The sequence below is a fragment of the Macaca nemestrina genome, chromosome 5, assembly GCF_043159975.1.
Source record: "Macaca nemestrina isolate mMacNem1 chromosome 5, mMacNem.hap1, whole genome shotgun sequence".
NCBI classification, from domain to species: Eukaryota; Metazoa; Chordata; class Mammalia; order Primates; family Cercopithecidae; genus Macaca; species Macaca nemestrina.
This window is the reverse complement of record NC_092129.1, coordinates 81,466,851-81,487,323: the sequence shown is the minus strand read 5'-3', so window position 1 is coordinate 81,487,323 and position 20,473 is coordinate 81,466,851. Positions and strand designations below refer to the sequence as shown.

Sequence of the window (20,473 nt, the reverse complement as noted above, 5' to 3'; positions counted from 1 at the left end):
AGCACAAAGAGTGAACCCTAAACTCTGAACTTCATTTAATAATAAGGTATCAGTATCAGTTCAAAACTAACAAGTGTTAGTGTACAACAGTAACAAGTGTACCCAGGGAAACTGAGACGTAGGTGAGAGGAAATATGTGGGAACTCTCTGTGCTATCTGCTCAAATTCCTGTAAACCTAAAACTGCTCTAAACAAATAACGTATTAATTTTAAAACATTATCTTATGTATAATGCTCATTTTCCCCCAATGCCAAACAACAAGGTTCTATTGGAATAAGCAGCTGTTGCTCACTGTTAAGTCTTTATCTACACTAAACTGGCATTTTATAAATTGTCAGTCACTTTCAGATACGCTCAAATAATGAGCACATAAATAATGGGTAGGCTCTGGGCAGGGTTTTTAAAAGTGTGGTCCTCAAACCACCTACACCAAAATCATTTGGATGCTTGTTAAAAATCATATCCCTACTAAATCAAAACCTCAAAAGGCGACCAATCTGCATTTTTAATAAGTTCCCTGGGGATCATGATGCACAATGCGTGTGAGAAGCACTGCATTAATAGCATATAAGGATACTTAAGGAATACTCCTTCTATTTTACTGCTTGTAAAAAGCAAACAATTAAAACATACCAGCTGCCCAGTAATTGAGAACAGGTTTTTCTTCATCTCTTTCACACAAAATGACAATCAGTGACTTATTTGGCAATTTCAGGAATCTCAGCCATAAGGACTAAATTCTCCAGAAGCCCTCTATTATCTCACACTATGTTAAAGAAATGCTGTTTTTTCAAGAAAGAAATAACTAGATGGTGAAGATGAGAATAATGCTTATGGGCCTTTTGTATCTTTTTTCATTGAAGTCTTATGAATCATACTTTTAATAAAAGATCAAAGAAGACATTTCTGATGCTTTATCATTTACTATTACCTAAATTGAATAAACATTTTTCAATAAAATTTTCACATGACATTGTCAATTCCTTTTTCCCCCTAAGAAAATTAATTTCTATGAAATCGTTTTGGTCTTGACCTTTTCAAGAAGATATAATTTTCCTGCATTTCTATCAAAGAAGGTCACAGTGTCAGAACACAGGGCAGCCTCACAGCAATGCCCTAGAACAATCACAGAATGGACCTGATCAATCCCAGTTATCATCATTTCTTTCAGACTCTCCACCTTGTCCTTTTGTGATCGTGGCAATTTAACTTTAAGCTATATGGTATTGTTATTAGCTCAATTTATCTCACGGCCAAACTTCAAGCAATCTTTACTATTCAGTACATAGCAGACATGTGTCTTTCAAATTGTTGCCTCATATTCCTGCCTCCTTTCCCTCCAACCATCACATTTATAGGCCTTCCTTAGTGAAAATGATCTAGTATTCATCACTTATACTATAATCTAAGGCAGTGCTGTTCACATTTGAGTGTGCATCAGAATCGCCTGGAGGGCTTGTTAAACCGCAGATTGCTAGGCCCACCTCCAGAGTTTCTGATTCAATGGGTATGGCATGGGGCCTAAGAATTTGCATTTCTAATGTGTTCCCAGATGATGATGATGATGGTGGTCCAGGGACCACACTTTAAGAACCACTGATATAGGTAATTTGCCACCTTTCTTCTGATACTTGTTCCAGATAATGTTGTGTGTTGTAATTTACATAAATTGCTCCATGACTCATCAGAGTGAAAATCCTAATTATTAATAACAACCTCTAGACAGTGTATTATAAACTATGCAAACTGACAACTGATGCAAATTGACAACTCCTTTTGACAGCAGCAGGGCCACCGCACAATTTATTTTCTATTTTCCCAGAGAAGACTATGGAACAAAAATTTCAAGTGAGCATGTGAGAACCCTAGCCTTTTACTAACCAAATCTTAACCAGTTGAGTCACTCATCTGTCTCTGGCTTAAGCACTTCGACTCAATTTCTACTTGCTTGACTTGTCGTCTCAGCTGATCTGTTGGACTTGGCCCCAGTCCATGAAGACCTGCCTCTTTCCACCATGAGCCTGCCCTCACTACCACCCTGCAGAAGCTGACCTGCCTTTCTAGGGTCGAGTCATGGGTCGTCTCCATCTTGGCTCACTGAGGATGAGGCGCTACTGCCTAACTTCTTCCAGGGCTCCCAGACTTCTCTTCTTCTTGGCTGCCTCCTCTTGTGTGTTCTGGAGAAGAATGTACACTCTCTTTCAAAGGGAATTAAAAGAATGCCAGAGCTGAGGGGGGCAAGGGCCACATTGGGAACTGAGTACTAGAAAGTTCCCCCTCGGCGGATGGCAGGAAAAAGGGAGCGTTCACACACAGGGGTATACTGTCGAAGAAATGCCAAGTCCTGCTTTCTTTGATTCTCTCTGAGTGTTTCTTCAAGTAAGGTGTCCAGCAGAATGGCTTCTTACCTTCGTATAAGAACGGCACACTCTGCTGAAAGATGTTGCGCCAGGAACATGAAGATAAAAATCCAGAGGAAACCAAGCAACAAGAAAGCCAGGCGGCTTCACCAGCAGAGGGCACCAGACCACCAGCGGCGCCTCACAGGAAGTCCGGGTCTGTTGTAACCACTGGTAACTCTGGGGACAATGAAGGGAGGGGATACTGGATTATTATTATTATTCCCGTGTTATTAAACTTCATGGCCAGAATACTAACAAGCATTATATAAGAAAAGAGCACAGGACTTGGAGTCTGAAAAGCCAGATTCTAGCATTTTGTAGCTTTTTGACTTGGCCAAACACCCAGAGCCTCCATTTATTTTCTTACCTATGAAATGGAAGGAAAAAATAATAATTACAGCAATGGTATGTGGCTTATCAACTTCAAGGTTTGCTATGGAGGCTGATAAATAAAAGGGGAAAAAAAGATCTATAAGCACAAACCTTAGTTATTTCTGGGGATGTGAACTCAAAAGAAAGTATATTAATCTTAAAGAGCAACTCACTCCTCATGCCACAGAATCCGGATGCCCAAGAATTATTTAACCTTATCACCTACTTCGGAAAGATACTTATGTTCCAGCCTGCACAGATAGTGGGGATTTATGGATTAGGGAGTCCATTCAGAGAAGCACCAAATCCCACTGGGTAATTAATGGTACATACCATTCCACCCCAATCTCCGGTACTTAGTGAGACTGGTAACAGAGAAGCCAGGACCCACAGTGTGGAGAATCCAGGGGGAAAGATCTAATAGTAAAACCAAATCCAGGCTGTCCTTCTAAAACAATTACTGGAAAATTGCAGAACCAGTCTGCCCCAGGGAACCTCAGGGAAAATATTACTTTGATTGTGTGATTGCGTCTTTCACAGAGCATGCAAGAGCATTGCCAGACACTGCAAGGTAGAAGCTAAGAGCTCCGGTAGTTATATTATGCCTTTGTGGAATTGCTATGCTTAGCTTTTGTTGAAAGCAGCACAAAATTAAAATGCCAAAGTTAAAAATCACAAATTCTGAACTCAACTACAGGACAGAGTTCCAGGTGATTTCATTCTATTTTCATGTGATGGACTATTAATTGCAATCACTGCATAGAATTTTTATTTAGGACAGCTAAGGTTTCTCTTGCCTCCAAGCCCCAACCAACGTAGTCCTCTCTGCTGGGGAAATTTCTCTAACCAATCTTCCTGTCATTTGCCTCATGGGCTCGTTCAAATTGACACCTGAGAGTTAATTTACACCTTCTTATTTTACAAAAACAACCTAGAAGAAGGTACCTAGCGATCTATCTCATTTGAATTAAAACACTAAATTCCAGTTTTCAGTCTTATATGGGTTATATAAATGGGAACCCTTGGGGAGAAGCCCAGATGAACTAGGAAAATTTTTCTGTCCTTTCAATTATTTTTGCAACACATCTGTGCTGGTTACTTTTAAATCTACCACTATCTCTTCCTTAAAATCCAGCTAACAAACAAATCGTTATAAATAGTGCCTTTTTAGAGAAGGAAAACATGTCACCTCTCAGTTCTGCTATAAGGAAGTCATTAATGTAGGTTACTGAATTAGAACAATCTCTGGAGCAGTCATGTCTTTTCTGGTCCTTAGGAATGGGTCTAGGGAACTCTTTAAATTGTAACCATTATGTATTGCAATTTTTTAAAGCTACCATGTATTTATTTTAAGATCAATATAGCTTTATTTTGGATATACATAGTAGTGTGCCATTCACTGACATTGCTTGTTCCCTCCCTTCTGGAGATACAGTAGTACCATGCCTGCCCCTGTGAAGTTAGGTGGGGCCAAGTGAAATGCTCTGGACAAGGACATGAGAGAGGAAGTCCATGTGTCACTTCCCGTCAGAAGCCTTGAAGAGCCCATGCCTGATTGACCCTGTTCCCTCACCCTGTCACAGGGTCCAGCAATGTACCATATGTTGGAGGCTCCAACAGCCTGATCCTAGGGAAATCCTGAATCAGAGACACTTCCAAGTTGGACATGTAGTTTGGACACGTGACAGGCAATAAGTCTCTGCTATCTCAAACCACTGAGATAGGAGGGTTGCTTATACCACAGCATAATCCAGCCTACCCTGACTGATATCACATCAGAAAGTCTTGCTCAACAATGCTCCATGACACAGACCTCTGTAACTCGTAGAGGTCAGGGAAGAGGTCAAGGGGCAGAGCTGTAAAGGGATATATGACCTAAATCATAGGTCAAAAGGGATATAGTTTTTGAAATATGATGGGAAATTGTAGAAGGAGACAGGCTTTCAGAGTCAACACAGCCCAGCATTCAAAATTTGGCTCTGAAACCACCCTTAATTACACAGACAAGTTCCTTAAACTCTCTCAATCTCAATTTCCTTCACCATAGAATAGGAATAATAATACCTTTCTTAAATGAGCACCTACAAGCAAAATACCTTTCACATAATTTCTCAAACTGTAGCTGATATTTTTATCATCCATTCTTATAGAAGAGAATCTGACAATGGGCAGCGCAAAGCAGAATAAACATTTTCACTCGTTCATCTTTGAAAAATGTTATGGTAAGCCTTGCCACTTATATTTTTTGATTAAACAACAAGCCCTGGTACAGGAAATACAAATTTTATTAATAGCAGTACTGGCATCTTACGAATGCAGAAAGTAATAAATATATAGATGTTAAGTACACAGAAAGTCAATGGTAGAGAGGGATTTATTTATTTACTCAATTTATGAAATCGTGACCTTGAAACTCTTATGCAAAAAAAAAGCCATTAATCCCAATTTGTAAACTACATGAAACTAGCAACAGGAGTGGTAATATAGATAAAAGACAACACAAGAAGAATTAGAATCGCTTTTAAAGCAACATTTGTCTGCTCCTTTCTCATTAAGCCTGTTTTAAAAGGTGAGGCATATTCCTGACCCTAAGAATTAAAATTCCTCACCCCAATCAATCTGGTTTTGCACATTGAGATATATTGCCTTTCTCTACAAGCTTTAAAAGATTGTATAAACCCTGAGGTAAGCAGAGATGAATTTCTTAATAAAAATTCAATTTGTAGGGTTTAGATATTATTTACTTCTTGATTGTAGAGTAATTTGTGAGCCTCACCCAGTGTGGCTACATAACTTCTTCCTCTGGCAATGGGAGTGAAATTGATTGGATCTTTTCACAGAATAACATGAGTTGACCCAAATTTTTTTCTCTCAAGTCACACATATTACCCTGCTATTTACTTTCTGTCAAAATAATCCTAGCATGCCAGCCACCAGGCAAAACATAGATATTTATCTGAGAATTTTCATCTTTGCTTAGTAAATGATTCTGTTGGGTGACAGATTCCTCTGCTCACCAAATCTATTTAAAAAAAAAAAAAAAAAAAAAAGTAACTCAGGCTTGTCCATTTGTTTCACCTTTGTCAAAAATTTCCTGAAACAAGTCCTTGCTTTTCGTTTATGCTAAAGACTCCTTTCTTATTTTGCGCTTCCAGAGCTATTAGTTTTCTGCAGTCATCACTCAGGCCTTAATTATACTCTCAAAGTCATAAAACTTCCATACACCAGCCACACCACGTGCCTGCCTCCTGGTACATGGGCCAGTTGGAGGCCCCAGTTCTCTGGACTCAGCCACATTTCATGGAGCACCGGCAAGGCAAGATGGTCCATATGGACACTGCAGTGCAGGACTTTCAGACCCCAGAGAAAAATAAATCCCATTATGTTCTCCCTGACTTGATCCGCTCAGATCATAAATATATGGACAGAGCCCCTCTTTCCAGGGAGGAAGTCGTTGCTGGAATGGGAAGCTGAACACGTGAGGATCTGCAGTGGAATTCCCAGTGAGTTGTGCCTCCTGAATGACCTCTCTAGCCAACTGTTAATCATTCAGCCGAACTTCAGTTGGGGAAAAAGTAGTAATAAAATTAAACCACTCAAATCACATAGCACATTTTAGGATAATTTCAAGCAGAACCCACAAGCCCAATAACATGCAGAGGATATTTCAAAGTCGAAAAGCATATTTAATTCTCTCTGGGGCCAAGGCAGGGACACAGTAAAGGAGACAGCTAACTGAAACTGCACAGAAGCCTCCAGTGCTTCAGGCTGGAAGTCACCAAACACGATATGGAAGCTGGCCGGGGAGTCTGCATTTCCTGTGGGCTACAAGCTGGGAGACTGGTTGCAATTATCATTATTATTGATCAGAACTGAACCTCGGTTGATGGTGTATGAAGTAGTATAATGATGTGAGCTTTTGGTGTGCAAACATACACAGTTCATTGACTTTACTCGCAAATCTCCACACGGTGCTCATCAAACAGGATAGAAGCTGCCCCAGAAAGAAGTATCCATCCAAAACAGTCAGTTACAAGATAAACCAAAAAGATTGTAGCCAGAGAAAGGAGTTCCAAAATGACAGATGTTTGTTACAAGTTCAGAAAAGCAGAGAAAATGAGAAACAGAAGCATAAAGCTGAGGTTCAAAAGGCTTCTCTCTCGAAGGCCTTTCCCACAAAGCAGCTGCTCAGAAAGAACAAATTGCCATGAAGGCAGCCTGTAAGAAGACAGCCAACAAGAAGGCTTTACTCAAAATGCTAAAGACCAGAGCCTCAGGCATTCTGGGTCCCAGCCTAGATTATAGGTCAGAGAGACCAGGCTGAGAAGCCTCTGGTAAGAAATAATAAAAGTTTTTGATAACATGCCATCCAGATAAAATCGTGCCTCCTCCTACTTTAGGACCAGCTGCACTCCAGAGCTATTTTTAAAAATAAACAAAAGCCTAACCCTGGATCGTTATTAAAGATTTCCATGAAGGGGGGGCTGGTTGGGCAGCAGCAGAGGTGTAAGTTACAATACACAACACACAGGAAAACTTTCTGAAATCCTCCTGACTTCTCTCTGCTCCCCCACCCCTCCCACCCCAGAGTCCTCCCTCTTGGCGCAGCTGCACCTATTCTCATTCTCTGCCTCTGAAAATATTCTAGCATCACTTGGCTGGACGTCTCACTAACCTGTCAGCATCTGCCTTCAGACCTCACGTAGTTTCAGGCTGTTTCTTAAGTGCAATCACCAGTCTTCCGTGGCTTCTTCAGTTTTTGTCTTCAACCATTTCCCTAACTGGATACAGGCATTCTGCGAGGAAGAATCCCCACTCCTGACAAGACGGAAGAAAGGAAAAGTTTATACCAATTGCCCTTTGAATATTACTTTTCCTTTGTACACACACACAGACACACACACACACACACACGTGTACACCTACAGACACATACATCACAATAGGCTATATGAAGAAGACAAAGTCATTAAAGTATTCAGTTTGGACTGACACTCCTCGTGACAAGATTTATTCACTCCTGTGCTCTCATCAGAACTTTGGTTACTATTTGACAGTATTAGTTTCACATTGTTGCTGAGACAAATTAGACAAACTTAGTCAGTGGTTTAAGGCCACACAAATTTATTCTCTTACAGTTCTGAAGGTCAGAAGTCTGGAAAGAATTCTAGGCCTAAGATGAAGGGATTGGCAGAGTTTGTTCTTTCTGAAAGTTCCAGGAGAAAATCTGTTCCTTGTTTCTTCTAACTTCTAGAGGCTGTGGGCTTTTCCTGGCTGATGGGAAATTCCAGCCTCTTCTGATCTCTCATTTCAATCTCTTGCTTTTATGAACACATCTCCTATTATTCATTCTGATCTCCTGTCCCCCTCTTCTAAGAACCTTTGTGTTACATCAGACCCACCTAGATAATCCAGGATAAGATCCTTAAGATCTCAAGATTATTAATTTAATCGTATCTGCAAAGTCCCCTTTGTCTATAAGGTAACATTCACCAGTTCCAGGAACTAGAACATGGACATGACTGGGGGACAATTATTTCAGTTTACTACACTGGCTCTCACATGCCACAAACTTCATTTTAAAAATCGGTACAAATTCATGCAACACAATTGCAATGTGAAATTGCCAAACTTGCAAAAGGTGAATGAATTCATAAAGTTGACCAAAGTTATGGGTGAGAGCCGCTGGAATTACGAGCAAAGCCATTGACAAATGAGCCTCCTGCAGAGACCGAACTCTTCAATCCAGCAAAGCCAGTGTTACTGAAATTCCTCCTGATGAAGAGAGACCCTTAGGAAAACTAATGAAGTGCTCAACTTTTTCCTTGTGATGCAAAAATGTGACATAAATATATATAATCATACAATTATCTTTGAAACATTTTATACCAAAAATGAATCAATCATGATTCATTCTCTGTTCACTCTAAACGTGTAATTATTGTGTTAATTTTATCCCAAAAAGAGAACTTTTTATAATTTTTAGTTTTATTTTCCAAGATAACCAATAACCAATTTAGACATTTTTCCCTATTTACTATAAAGTTTTGGTCCCTATTCTAAGTGGATTCATTTTAAATGGCTGTTTTCTATTAAAAATTATCCCTAGAGAAATGGTGGGGGAGCAGGGGAAAGCCTCCAATGAAGACCCCCAAAAAGCATCCTAAAGGGGTAGACAAGAGGCCTTAGCACTGCTGCGTGGGGAAGCTGTGAAGAGCAAGGCCACGTGCCACCCTAAGCAGAGCCCCTTTCCCTATGTGGCCTAAAGATTATCCCCTTATTATGTAGCCTGAAACTTCATCCGTAAGGGAAAATCACCAGTCTGGTAAGCTTAACATTACAAAGGGATCACTAAGATCAGTGTCACATGGGAAAAGAATTTAACACCTTTCTGAAGGGGTCTGGGGAACATACCATTGATTGAGTGCCTCCAAGTGCCAAGTATTAGGTAGGGCGTAGTCTCCTAATCCTCTGCAAATCAAGTACTGTCTAAAAAAGAGTTTCTGCAAGGTCTCACAGATAGGAAATAACAAAGTCATGAAGGAAACTGGGATCTTGCCAGGCACAAAGCCCGTGCTATTTTGCCACCCCATGCTGGTTTGTCTGACTGCATGCCACAACAGATGTGTCATTGGTTTCCAGGAGCTGCCTCTCCCTGTCATAAGGGCTAGATGAGACTGAGTAGATGGAAGATCAAGCGTATAAGGGAGACCATCTGGGCCTAGGCCCTTTCCAAGGCTTGTCAGTTTTGTGAACTTGAGGAATAAGAAATGTTTTCAACCTCTCAGAAGATTTCTGCTGCCTCTGTAAAATGAGAATAGTATTAATGCTTGTCCTCATATAGTTGTTGACTTCAAGAAAACTCATCTTAAAATTCAGAGGAATAACTAGTAAGACTCAATATTAAATTAAACATGTCCATTCAAAGTTATCTCAATAAAGGCACCAACAGGAATATTTAGAATGAAACCAGCTGATTCTAAGGTTAACATGGAAAAATGAGCTCTAAGGTTAATATGGAAAAATGAACAGTCAAGAACATTCTGAGAAAAGTGAGTAATGAGAAGGTAAGTCCAAGTAGAGAGCAAAAGATATTATAAAGCTATACTAATTAAAACAATATGATATTATGCCTGGAAGAACAGAACAATAGAGCACAACAGGGAGTCCTGGAATGGACTCAAATACATGCAGGAATTTAAGATATGATCAAAGTGTCATTTCAAATCAGTAGGTAAAAGACGGATTGTCCAATAACCGTCAGAACAACTGAATAGCCATCTGAGGGAAACACATTTTGACTTTTGACCTTTCACAAAAAATAAATTATTGATGGATAGATAGATTTCAACGTACAAAATGAAGCCATTAAAATTGCTAAAAGGAAACATGGGATAAATTTTTACAACCTCAAAATCAGGTGGTCTTGAAACTATGTAGAATCTGCTGTAATATTAAAAAAATGAATTTGACTATACAATATTTTTAATTTCTACATGTAAAGAAACCACAGCATGGAGAAAAATCACCCTGTGGTTATTTCTTTTCTTCTTGTATGCCTCAAGATATTTTCATTTGCTATTTCTTCTGCCTGAAAATGTTCTTTCTCCAGCTTACATATAACAAACAGCAAAAATTATTTGCAATGTATAAAAATATTCCAACAAATCAATAAGAAAATATCAACAATACAAAAGAAAAAATGGGTAAAGACAGTAACTCACAAAAATGAAATACAAATGGCTTTCCAGCACATTAGAAAGTAGTCAACCTTACTCAAAATAAGTGAAACTCAAAAAACACTATAAGATACCATTTTTAACTATCACATTGGTGAAAAACAAAAATGTGATTACATATTAGAAAAGTGAAACAAGGGCTCTTACACTATGTTGGTGAGAAGGTGATTAGAACAATCTTTATACAAGGAAATTTGGGAGTATCTGTCAAAAATATAAATGTACATATTTTTGACCCACAAATTCTACTTACATCAATATTAAATATCTGTGAAACCTTTACATATACATATTCTGATCCTAGTATATCTAATAAAAATATTTTCACATGTATACAAAAAAGGGAAATTAATGCAATATTTTTTGATAATATAAAATAATACAAATCAAATATCCTTCAGTTGGATACTGATTAAGTAAGTGATGGCACATACATGCAATGAAATAATCTTGGTCAGGCATGGTGGCCTGTAATCCCAGAACTTTGGGAGCCTGATGCGGCGTTCAAGACCAGCATGGGCAGAAAAATAAGACCCCATCTCTACAAAATATTTAAAGAGTAGCCAGGCGAGGTGGTGCATGCCTGTAGTCCCAGCACTTTAGGAGGCCAAGGCAGGAGGATCTCTTGAGCACAGGAATTTGAGGGGGCGGTGAGCTATGATCACACCAGTATACTCCATCCTGGGTGACAGAACAAGACCCTGTCTTAAAAGAAAAGAAAGGAAAAGAGAGGTAGGGGAGGGAGGAAGGGAAAGCTGATGGGTCTATTTAATCTTCATTGTCATATGGCCTTCATTAAGATTTTCCAGATCATTTTCTTCCACCCAGGCCACTGAATTTGTAACTTCTTAAAAATTAGAGGAGGAAGAGGGGAAGGGGGAGAAGGAGGGGAAGGAAGGGAATGAAAGAAAGGAGGAAGCTAGGAAGGGAGGAAGAAAAGGAAGGAAGGGAGGGAGGGAGGAAAGGAGGTAGGGAAGAGGAAGGGAAAAAAGAAAGAAAAAGATTCTACAGTCATTAACAGGAGTGAGATAGCTCTAGGTGTGCTGAATGAACTCCAAGTTATACCATTATGTGAAACAAATCAAGGTGTAGAACAAAACATATAGTATTCTACAATTTGCATGTGTATTAGGCATATATGTATACAGCTATATATGTACATTTTAGGATCAAGGATGGAGGAAAACTTGTATTTTTTAAATTTTTTATCATGTTCACATATTATCAAAAAATTAAGAAAGAAAAAATGTTAAGCAAGGCCTTGAAATATTCGGGCAGACTATCCATTGTCAGCACCACTGAGCCTTGTTGACACAAATAATGAAGAAGTTTGCACTGAAATTCAGTAGCACTAGCATGATACAGTGCATATGCACAGTAGGTACTTGGAGTTAGAAGACATGCTTTAGTTCCCAGTTCCACATCTTAAAAGCTGTGTGATCTTGAAAAGGGCACTTACACTTTTGAACCTCGAGTTTCTCAACTATCAATAGGGACAAATAAGACAGGGGTTTCTTTTGAGGTTGCAATTGGGTAATATAGCTGAAAGTATTGTATAAACTTAAAGTGACATAAACGTGCTAGTTAACATCTAATTAATTTCTAAGAATTTAATGCCATGCAAACTTAAAGTGATATAAACAAGCTAGTTAATATCTAATTAATTTTTAAGAAGTTAGAAACTCAGTGACCTGGGTGGAAGAAAATGATCTGGAAAATCTTAATGAAGGCCATATGACAATGAAGATTAAATAGACCCCTCAGCTGCAGCAGACAAAGATGCTCAATGTGTCCAAGTGAGAGCACTGTTCACACATCTGTCCAAAGGGTGGTGTGTGTGTGTGTGTGTGTGTGTGTGTGTGTGTGTGTTTGCGCGCGCGCTGGGGTGGGGGCAGAACGCATACATTTTTTCTTTTCAGTTTGAACCCCAATAAAGAAGTTATTCTTTCTGTTTGAGTAATTCAATGAATTCAACCTCTCCCTCTATACTGGCAGATGTTAAACACAAAGGGACACAGCCCAGAGGCAGCTGGCCAGGGAGCAGAGAGCTCAGTGAAAGGCAGAAAACTCTGACAAGCCTTTTCCAGGTAGGTGGGAAGCATTTTGTCAAGGAAATTAGAAAGTCATATTTCCATAAAGTTGTTAAAGGCTTGCTATTTAATGAATTGAATATGAAAACTGAAAAAAAAAATGTGCAGATTAGTACTAAGGACGCTAATAAAGTCATCCCTCTGTCTTCTCGAGGGATTGGATCCAGGAACCGCCAAGGATATTGAAATCCACAGATGCTCAAATCCCTGGTATAAAATGGCATAGTGTTTGCATATAATCTATGCACATTCTCTAAATTACTTATAATACCTGGAACAATGTAAAGGCCATGAAAATAGTTGTTACATTGTATTGTTTTTTATTTGTATTATTTTTATTGTTATATCGGTTTTTTTCTTTCCAAAATACTTTCCATCAGTAGTTGGTTGTATCAGAGGATGTGGAATCTGAGGATATAGAACCTGCAGATATGGAGGGCCAACTGTATGAGGAAACGATGAGCCACAGGCAGCAAGAATTAATGTAAAACAGAGAATGATCAGCAAAAGACAGAAAAGTAAAAGAGAAGCGGCATCACAGGAAACTGGATGTGAAGATTGTAATACATCTCTGCAAATTATTCGATACTCCTCTCTGCAAAAGGCGAGTTCTCTACATACTCTGTTGGTGGGATTGTGAATTAGCACAAGCACTACAGAGAACAATTTGGAGGTTCCGCAAACTAAAGATAGGGCTACCATCTGATCCAGCAATCCCACTGCTAGCTATATACCCAAAAGAAAGGAAATCAGTATATCAAAGAGATTATCTGCACACCCATGTTTGTAGCAGCTCCGTTTACAATAGCCAAGATTTGGAAGTAACCTAAATGTCCATCAACAAATGAATGGATGGGAAGAAAGTGTTCCATATACACAATGGAGCACTATTCAGCCACAAAAAATGAATAAATAAATAAAAAGAGATTTTGTCATTTGCAACAACATGGATGGAACTGGAGGTCATTATGTTGAGTGGAGTAAGACAAACAGAGAGGCCGGGCGCCGTGGCTCAAGCCTGTAATCCCAGCACTTTGGGAGGCCAAGACGAGCGAATCACAAGGTCAGGAGATAGAGACCATCCTGGCTAACATGCTGAAACCCCGTCTCTACTAAAAAATACGAAAAACTAGCCTGGCGTGGTGGCGGGCGCCTGTAGTCCCAGCTACCCGGGAGGCTGAGGCAGGAGAATGATGTAAACCCGGGAGGCGGAGCTTGCAGTGAGTGAAGATCGTGCCACTGCACTCCAGCCTGGGCGACAGAGCGAGACTCCATCTCAAAAAAAAAAAAAAAAAAAAAATCAAACAGAGAGAGATGAACTTCACATTTTCTCATTTATTTTTGGGAGCTAAAAAGTAAAATAATTCAATGCATGGAGATAGGGAGTAGAATGATGGTTACCAGAGACTGGGAAGGGTAATAGGGTGGTGGGAAGAGGGGGAAGTGGGGATGGTTAATGGATTAAAAAAATAGAATAAAAAAGATCTAGTATTTAATAGCACATCAGGGTGACAATAGTAAAAAATAACTTAATTTCACACTTGAAATAAGTAAACAATTGAACTGTTTGTAATACAAAGGATAAATGCTTGAGGTAATGGATACCCCATTTACCCTGATGTGATTATTACACATTGTATATCTGTCTCAAAATATCTCATGTACCCTATAAATGTATATACCTACTATGTATCAACAAAAATTAATTTTTTTTTAATGTAGGTTCTACATCCCTTCCCCCTCGAATCTGACTTTAGTGACTGGCAAACCAATAAAGTATGTTTGGAGTGACACCATGTGACTTTCATAGGCATGAGACCTATGAAATCATAGAAGCCCCATGCTCAGAAGAGCCCTGCACTTGGTTTAATGCTCTGCTGTTACACTCGAGCTTCTTAAGAATTTTTGAACAAGGGGCCCACGTTTTCACCTTGCCTTAGGCCCACGAAGTATATAATCAGTCCTGCTTCTGAGGCTGTGTCATAAACAGCGATGCAGCTTCCTCCTGGGTCTCTGGAACACTCCTGCCGGAGAGCTAAAGCCCCCCTGCGAGCACTCGCATTCAAAGAGCCCAGATGGAGAAGTACTGAGACTCCAGCCACAGTTTGACTGCAAGCACGTGAGAAACCCAGAGCCAGACCTGCCCACCTGAACCCTTCCCAAGTCCTCATCAGCAGGATAATAAATCGGTTGTCAATGTTCTAAGCCTTAAAGTTTTAGGCTGATTTTTTACAAAACAATAGTGATTTGGAACACGGGATTATGTCAGACCAGATTTGATTTTTTAAACCATGAGTTCTTAATCTTTTATGTGCAGTAAACAAGACAGGCGCAAGTAGGGACAGGTGGAAACGCTTCTTTAGACCATTTTTCTCCAGCTATTAGCTATTAAGCAAGAACGCGAGATAGTTTAGGAGAGCACATAGCCCTGGGACCCAGGAAACAAGCACGTCTTGACAAGTCACTCCTGGGGTGGAGCCTGAACCTGAAGCCAGATGAACCAGTGGTGCATCAACGTGAGGAGCCTAATTGAATGAGGTAAAGAGTGAAGGGAGATGGAACTTTATTCACCTAATTCATCTTCATTCAGTTTGTGTGTGTCCTGGGATCAACCTTCAGACTGCTGAATCCTTTTGCATTTCTTTTTTTGAGATGGAGTCTCGCTCTGTTGCCCAGGCTGGAGTGCAGTGGTGCAATCTTGGCTCCCTGCAACCTTGCCTCCCAAGTAGCTGGGATTACAGGTGCCCACCACCATGCCTGTCTAATTTTTGTATTTTTAGTAGAGACCGTGTTTCACCGTCTCTAACATAATCTCTAACTACTGACCTCAAGTGATCCACCCGCCTTGGCCTCCCAAAGTGCTGGGATTACAGGCATGAGCCATGGCACCCGGCTTCCTTTTGCATGTCTAACCTCTGATAGGGTTTACAGGGCCAAGGAATAACGACCACCATTCATCAAGGGCTGATTGTGAGCCAGACTCCCCACCTACACTAGCTTGAATCTCACATACAGCTCCATGGTCGGGGGCGGGGGGCTTGTATTATGCCCAGTTTAAAAGTTAGGAAGGGAAGCTTAGAATAATGACGTAGCTTTATAAAGGTAACATCTATTGAGCGCTGACTGTGTGCAGGCTCTGCTGTGTGTTCCATACGCATTACCCCACTGAATACTCACAGTCATGCTCTGAAGGAGGGGATCACATGATCCCCAATGACAACAGATGATACTCTCCTTCAGAGAGGTTAGGTAATTTGCCCAAGGTCACAGAATAGCAGAGCAGGGATGCTGATCCAAAATTACACACAGAGTCTCTCTACTAAGCCCAGGCTCAGCCCAAGGGACACGCTATTGCCTCCTTGAAAAGCTCCCTCTGCAGAAGAGGAAAGGGAAGGATTTACCCCCACGTTGGGAGTTTGGTCTTTGGAGGGCATAGGGGGACATCTCCCTCAACTCCCATCACTATGTTATTAGATGATTGCAGTACATTACAGTTCGGGGGATACATGAGGCCTATTTTATAAGAGATGTCATTATAAAAAACAACTTCAGTGCGTTTATTTTGTACCCCATAAGGCCTTCCATCAGAGGACTGTGCCATTCTGATTAGCTACTAGTCTAAGATTTGGCAGTGACATGGCAAAAGCTCTCTGGAAACATACAGGGTCTGCTTGCCCCCTACTCGCATAAAATGTCTTTATGTGTCTCTAGACCTGGATGTCATTTGGTTCCAAGTCTATCAGGCAAGAAAGGTAGACTCGCTTAAAACAAATGCAGTCGTAGGCCGGGCGCGGTGGCTCAAGCCTGTAATCCCAGCACTTTGGGAGGCCGAGACGGGCGGATCACGAGGTCAGGAGATCAAGACCATCCTGGCTGACACAGTGAAACCCCATCTCTACTAAAAAATACAGAAAACTAGCCGGGCGAGGTGGTGGGCGCCTGTAGTCCCAGCTACTCGGGAGGCTGAGGCAGGAGAATGGCATGAACCCGGGAGGTGGAGCTTGCAGTGAGCTGAGATCCGGCCACTGCACTCCAGCCTGGGCGGCAGAGCGAGACTCCGTCTCAAAAAAAAAAAAAAAAACAAATGCAGTCAACTGCACGTTCCAGGCTGGGCCCTATCTTTTATAAGCGTGATGTGGATCAACACACACCCCAAATTTTTCCATTTCTGTGGCTTATATTCACAAAGTTTCGTGTGTGTTTGTCTTTCTGATAACTGTCAGAGCTGATTTTGCCGGCGGTTTCTAAGGTTAACAACATCACCCCATCAGACACTTCTTTTCCTTTTCCTAGATGGGATCTTACACCATCTAGTCCCAATCATGTTTTCTCGCTTATTGTGTAAATTGCATTCATCACTCTAAAAGGGCTTGAAACACCTTGACTGCTTTCTCTTATGTGGAACTTGAAATGCATTGATTTCTGTTGCTACAGCCCTAGCTATATGTTTATTATCTGTCAGTTCTAGTTTACTTAGAAGTTGCCTGTACAGAACCCAGCAGTCTGAAACTAGCTCACCAAAAAAGGGAATCAAAAGCCATAGTTCATCCACATGTTGACACTTGCCATCCACCCTTGTAGTTCGACTCAGTATCTTTCTCTACTGGGAAGTCCCCTGACATCTGAGGGCTCTGTCTCCTTCAGTGGCCATCAGAAAAGCCCTCTAAATGCCTCCAGCTGCTAGAAGAGAAGAGAACAAAGTTGTCACTTCTTGTGATCAAATTCAGAATATCCTGTTATTGCTGCCACCATCATGAATGTATGTCACACAGCAAAGTTAAGTGAGCCTCAGTTCCCAGGAATCCGATAAAAGGAATATTCCTAAGTTAGGTCCTAGGGAACTACCTCAGAGGAATAAGGACTGGTCTGGAGGACAGAGAGTGAGCTTTATTTATTTATTTTATTTTTTATGTTTATTTTTTCTTTGAGACAGAGTTTCACTCATGTCGTACAGGCTGGAGCACAACGGCATGATCTCGGCTCGCTGCAACTTCCGTCTCCTGAGTTAAAGCGATTCTCCTGCCTCAGCCTCCAGAGTAGCTGGGATTACAAGCACCTGCCACCACACCCTAGGAGAGACAGGGTTCCACCATGTTGATCAGGCTGGTCTTGAACTCCTGATCTCAGGTGATCCCCCCACCCCCGTCCCTGTGCTTTGACCTCCCAAAGTGCTGAGATTACAGACATGAGCCACCGCACCTGGCCAGAGAGTGAGCTTTACAGCAAGATAGATGTAGTATTAGAAAAGTCATTTAACTTCTCTTAGGGGTAGTTTTTGTCTCTGTAAATGTTGATGATGATAATTCAATTCCAGGGTCATATAAAACTTACAAATAATGTCTCAAAAAAGTTTGTCTCCATGCCTAATAGACAGAAGGTCTTCAGTAAAGAGTAATTATTATTATGAAAAGCAAGCAACTATTAATAGCATTCTTTAAAATGATCTATTGTTAATGAAGTTATACTGCATATAGTTTAAATGGTCAAATGAGGCTGTCGGTCTTGTTATGATAGCACTATTCCTTATGTTATGCCTACTTTCCACTCCACAGGCAATGAAAAACTGTTTTCCAGATTAGTTGGAGTCCCTTAACACTCCCATGGGTTCATGAGCTTTTGGATTCTGGAAATGCATAACCTTAAATTTAGGGTATTTAAATTTTATTTAAATTATTTTTGGTCTACATTCTGGCTGATTTCTTTAATTTTTATCCTCCTTTCTTTGTTGAAACTAAACATGGATATTAATCATGTTATCAGCTAACATTAAACTTGGATTCTCCCCAAAGCTGGCAAAAGACTCATGAATTTGTATTGTATTCAGAGAAAATAATAAAAGGAAAAAATATATGTGAATGTCACAAACAAGTATCCTATGTAATGAAATCAGAATGACTGGATCAGATCAATGGCTTCCTCAGCTTAGAACTGCATCTGATGATGACATCAAGAACCGTGTTGTAGAAGGGAGCGGTTACGCCCTTGACGTCTGTTTCAAAGTTGGAAATGTAACATGCCTCAGTACTACTCTCCCATAGCCTATTACAGAAGAACAATTAATGGACTTATCTAACGTGTTTTTATTTGTTTGTTTTTGTAGAGATGGAGTCTTGCTATGTTGTCCAGGCTGGTCTTGAACTCCTGACCTCAAGCAATTCTCCCACCTTGGCCTCCCAAAGTACTAGGATTACAGGTGTGAGCCACTGCCCCCAGCCTTAACATATTTTTTAAATAATGTTATCTTTTCTCAGTAGATATGAACTCTTGGAAGATATAACCTCCAAAAGTTTGAATTTGAAGTGTATCTTATTTATTTGTCCATAACTACATGTCTTGAATATCAGGAAATGCCCCTAGCAGTATTATTTAGACTTAACTCAACAAACCTTTATCATTCATTTCCTAGACACATAATACTATGTTAATGTTCTTGGAGGGAATACAAAATTTATTTTAATATTTATGGCCTAGAATATAATAAAATACAGATAACTCTAAAGTCTTTTTTCAGTGATTTGGAGGGCACCCTAGGATCTTGCAATACCCCGGGGTTACCATTGTGGAGATCAGTTTCTATTCTATATGGACATGTTAAGGAAATGCTGAATAAAGTCTATAAGATACAAAATGCTGGCCAAAAAACGAGTTGCTTTCTTCTCTGTGCTCTCACAGCATCTGTTTTGTATGGAACTTGGAGATTGGCAGTACAGTAACCCGCATGCAGAGAGGTTGCCCTGCTGATTATGAAGCATTCAGTGGTCAGGTCTGCATCCTGCCCATTTTTTCATCCTCAGTCCCTACACTCAGGTGAGGCATGTAACGTACAGTCAGTAACTGGAGAGTTGAATGGTTGGATGAAGGGATAGATGAATGGATCTCTATCTCAGCCTTTTCCTTTCCATTTATTGCCCTAGAAAAGAGATAGCGATAAAGTTGATATTAAAGACATTCTACTAGCACATGGAAGCTAAGCGTTAGCATTGTACATAGTGATGCTACCATTTCTACAGCAGTAGGCGTGAGTATAAATAAAGGGTTAACATCAGGCCTCAGCTAAGGCAGGCCTGCTTGAGAATGACCTCAGCTTGCATGGCCCTGTTTCCTTGGAAACAGTAGAGTTGAGATAAATGAGGGTCTCTCCCTCCTTATTGTGTGAAAAAAAAAAAAAAAAAACCCAAGTCGAGGGATCTGCAAGCTGGCATGCAGACCTCGGGCTTGATGAAAACCATACACAACATTGGTGGGGCAAGGGGGCTGGCCTCTCTGTGACAAGGTTACCCCACACACCTTGGCTGTCACACCTTGGCCATGTGCGGGAGAAAAGACAGAAAAAAAAAAAAAAAAAGAAAGCTGTCACTAATGTAGCTGGTGCACCTCCCCATGATGACATTCCTGAATCTTTTTGCTGTGTCTCCTGCCTTGTTTCCTTCCAGAAAGCTGAATAAAAGTGGTGTTAGGTTAAAGCCTATTGTGTCTCCTGGGCCTGAGTTGCCAACCCAAACTCATAACCACTGCTGAGCTGTTGCAGTTGGTAATCTTCATACTTGGTTCTCTTGTTCCCAAATGTCACTCAGCACAGAGAAGAGGGAGTTAAAAAAGAAAAACAAAAGAGAAAGTAAAATCTTCCATACTGCATTCCCAAGGATGGAAAACACAATGTTTGTAAATATTTGGGGTTACTGTGAACCTCAGGCAAAACCCACACTGGCTCCCAAGAGGGCAGTGCCCTTGATGGTCAGGTCCCAGCCAAGTCAGAGTGGAGGATTAAAGTTAATCCAGGCGGCCATGTCTGAAGTAGGCGCTGCACAATTTAAACCACGCCACCAAAGAAAGGCCATTTGGGAAAGGAAGTGCAAAAGAGAAAAAGCA

The 20,473-nt window shown here is 40.5% G+C and overlaps 1 long non-coding RNA gene across 2 annotated transcripts in view; it reads right to left on the bottom strand.

The window, feature by feature from the left end:
- LOC105478790 (uncharacterized) overlaps positions 1 to 20,473 on the bottom strand; it is a 76,791-nt gene that overhangs the window by 40,235 nt on the left and 16,083 nt on the right. Inside the window, exons 5-10 of one of the 2 annotated variants that reach the window (XR_011623499.1) lie at positions 19,430 to 19,514; positions 17,123 to 17,284; positions 9,190 to 9,579; positions 7,451 to 7,593; positions 2,410 to 2,580; positions 998 to 2,178 (exon numbers count right to left, since the gene is read on the bottom strand). This is a non-coding gene — a long non-coding RNA (uncharacterized lncRNA). Of the gene's footprint in view, positions 1 to 997; positions 2,179 to 2,409; positions 2,581 to 7,450; positions 7,594 to 9,189; positions 9,580 to 17,122; positions 17,285 to 19,429; positions 19,515 to 20,473 lie in introns of those variants that run through there. The other variant, XR_011623498.1, reaches the window with a different exon arrangement.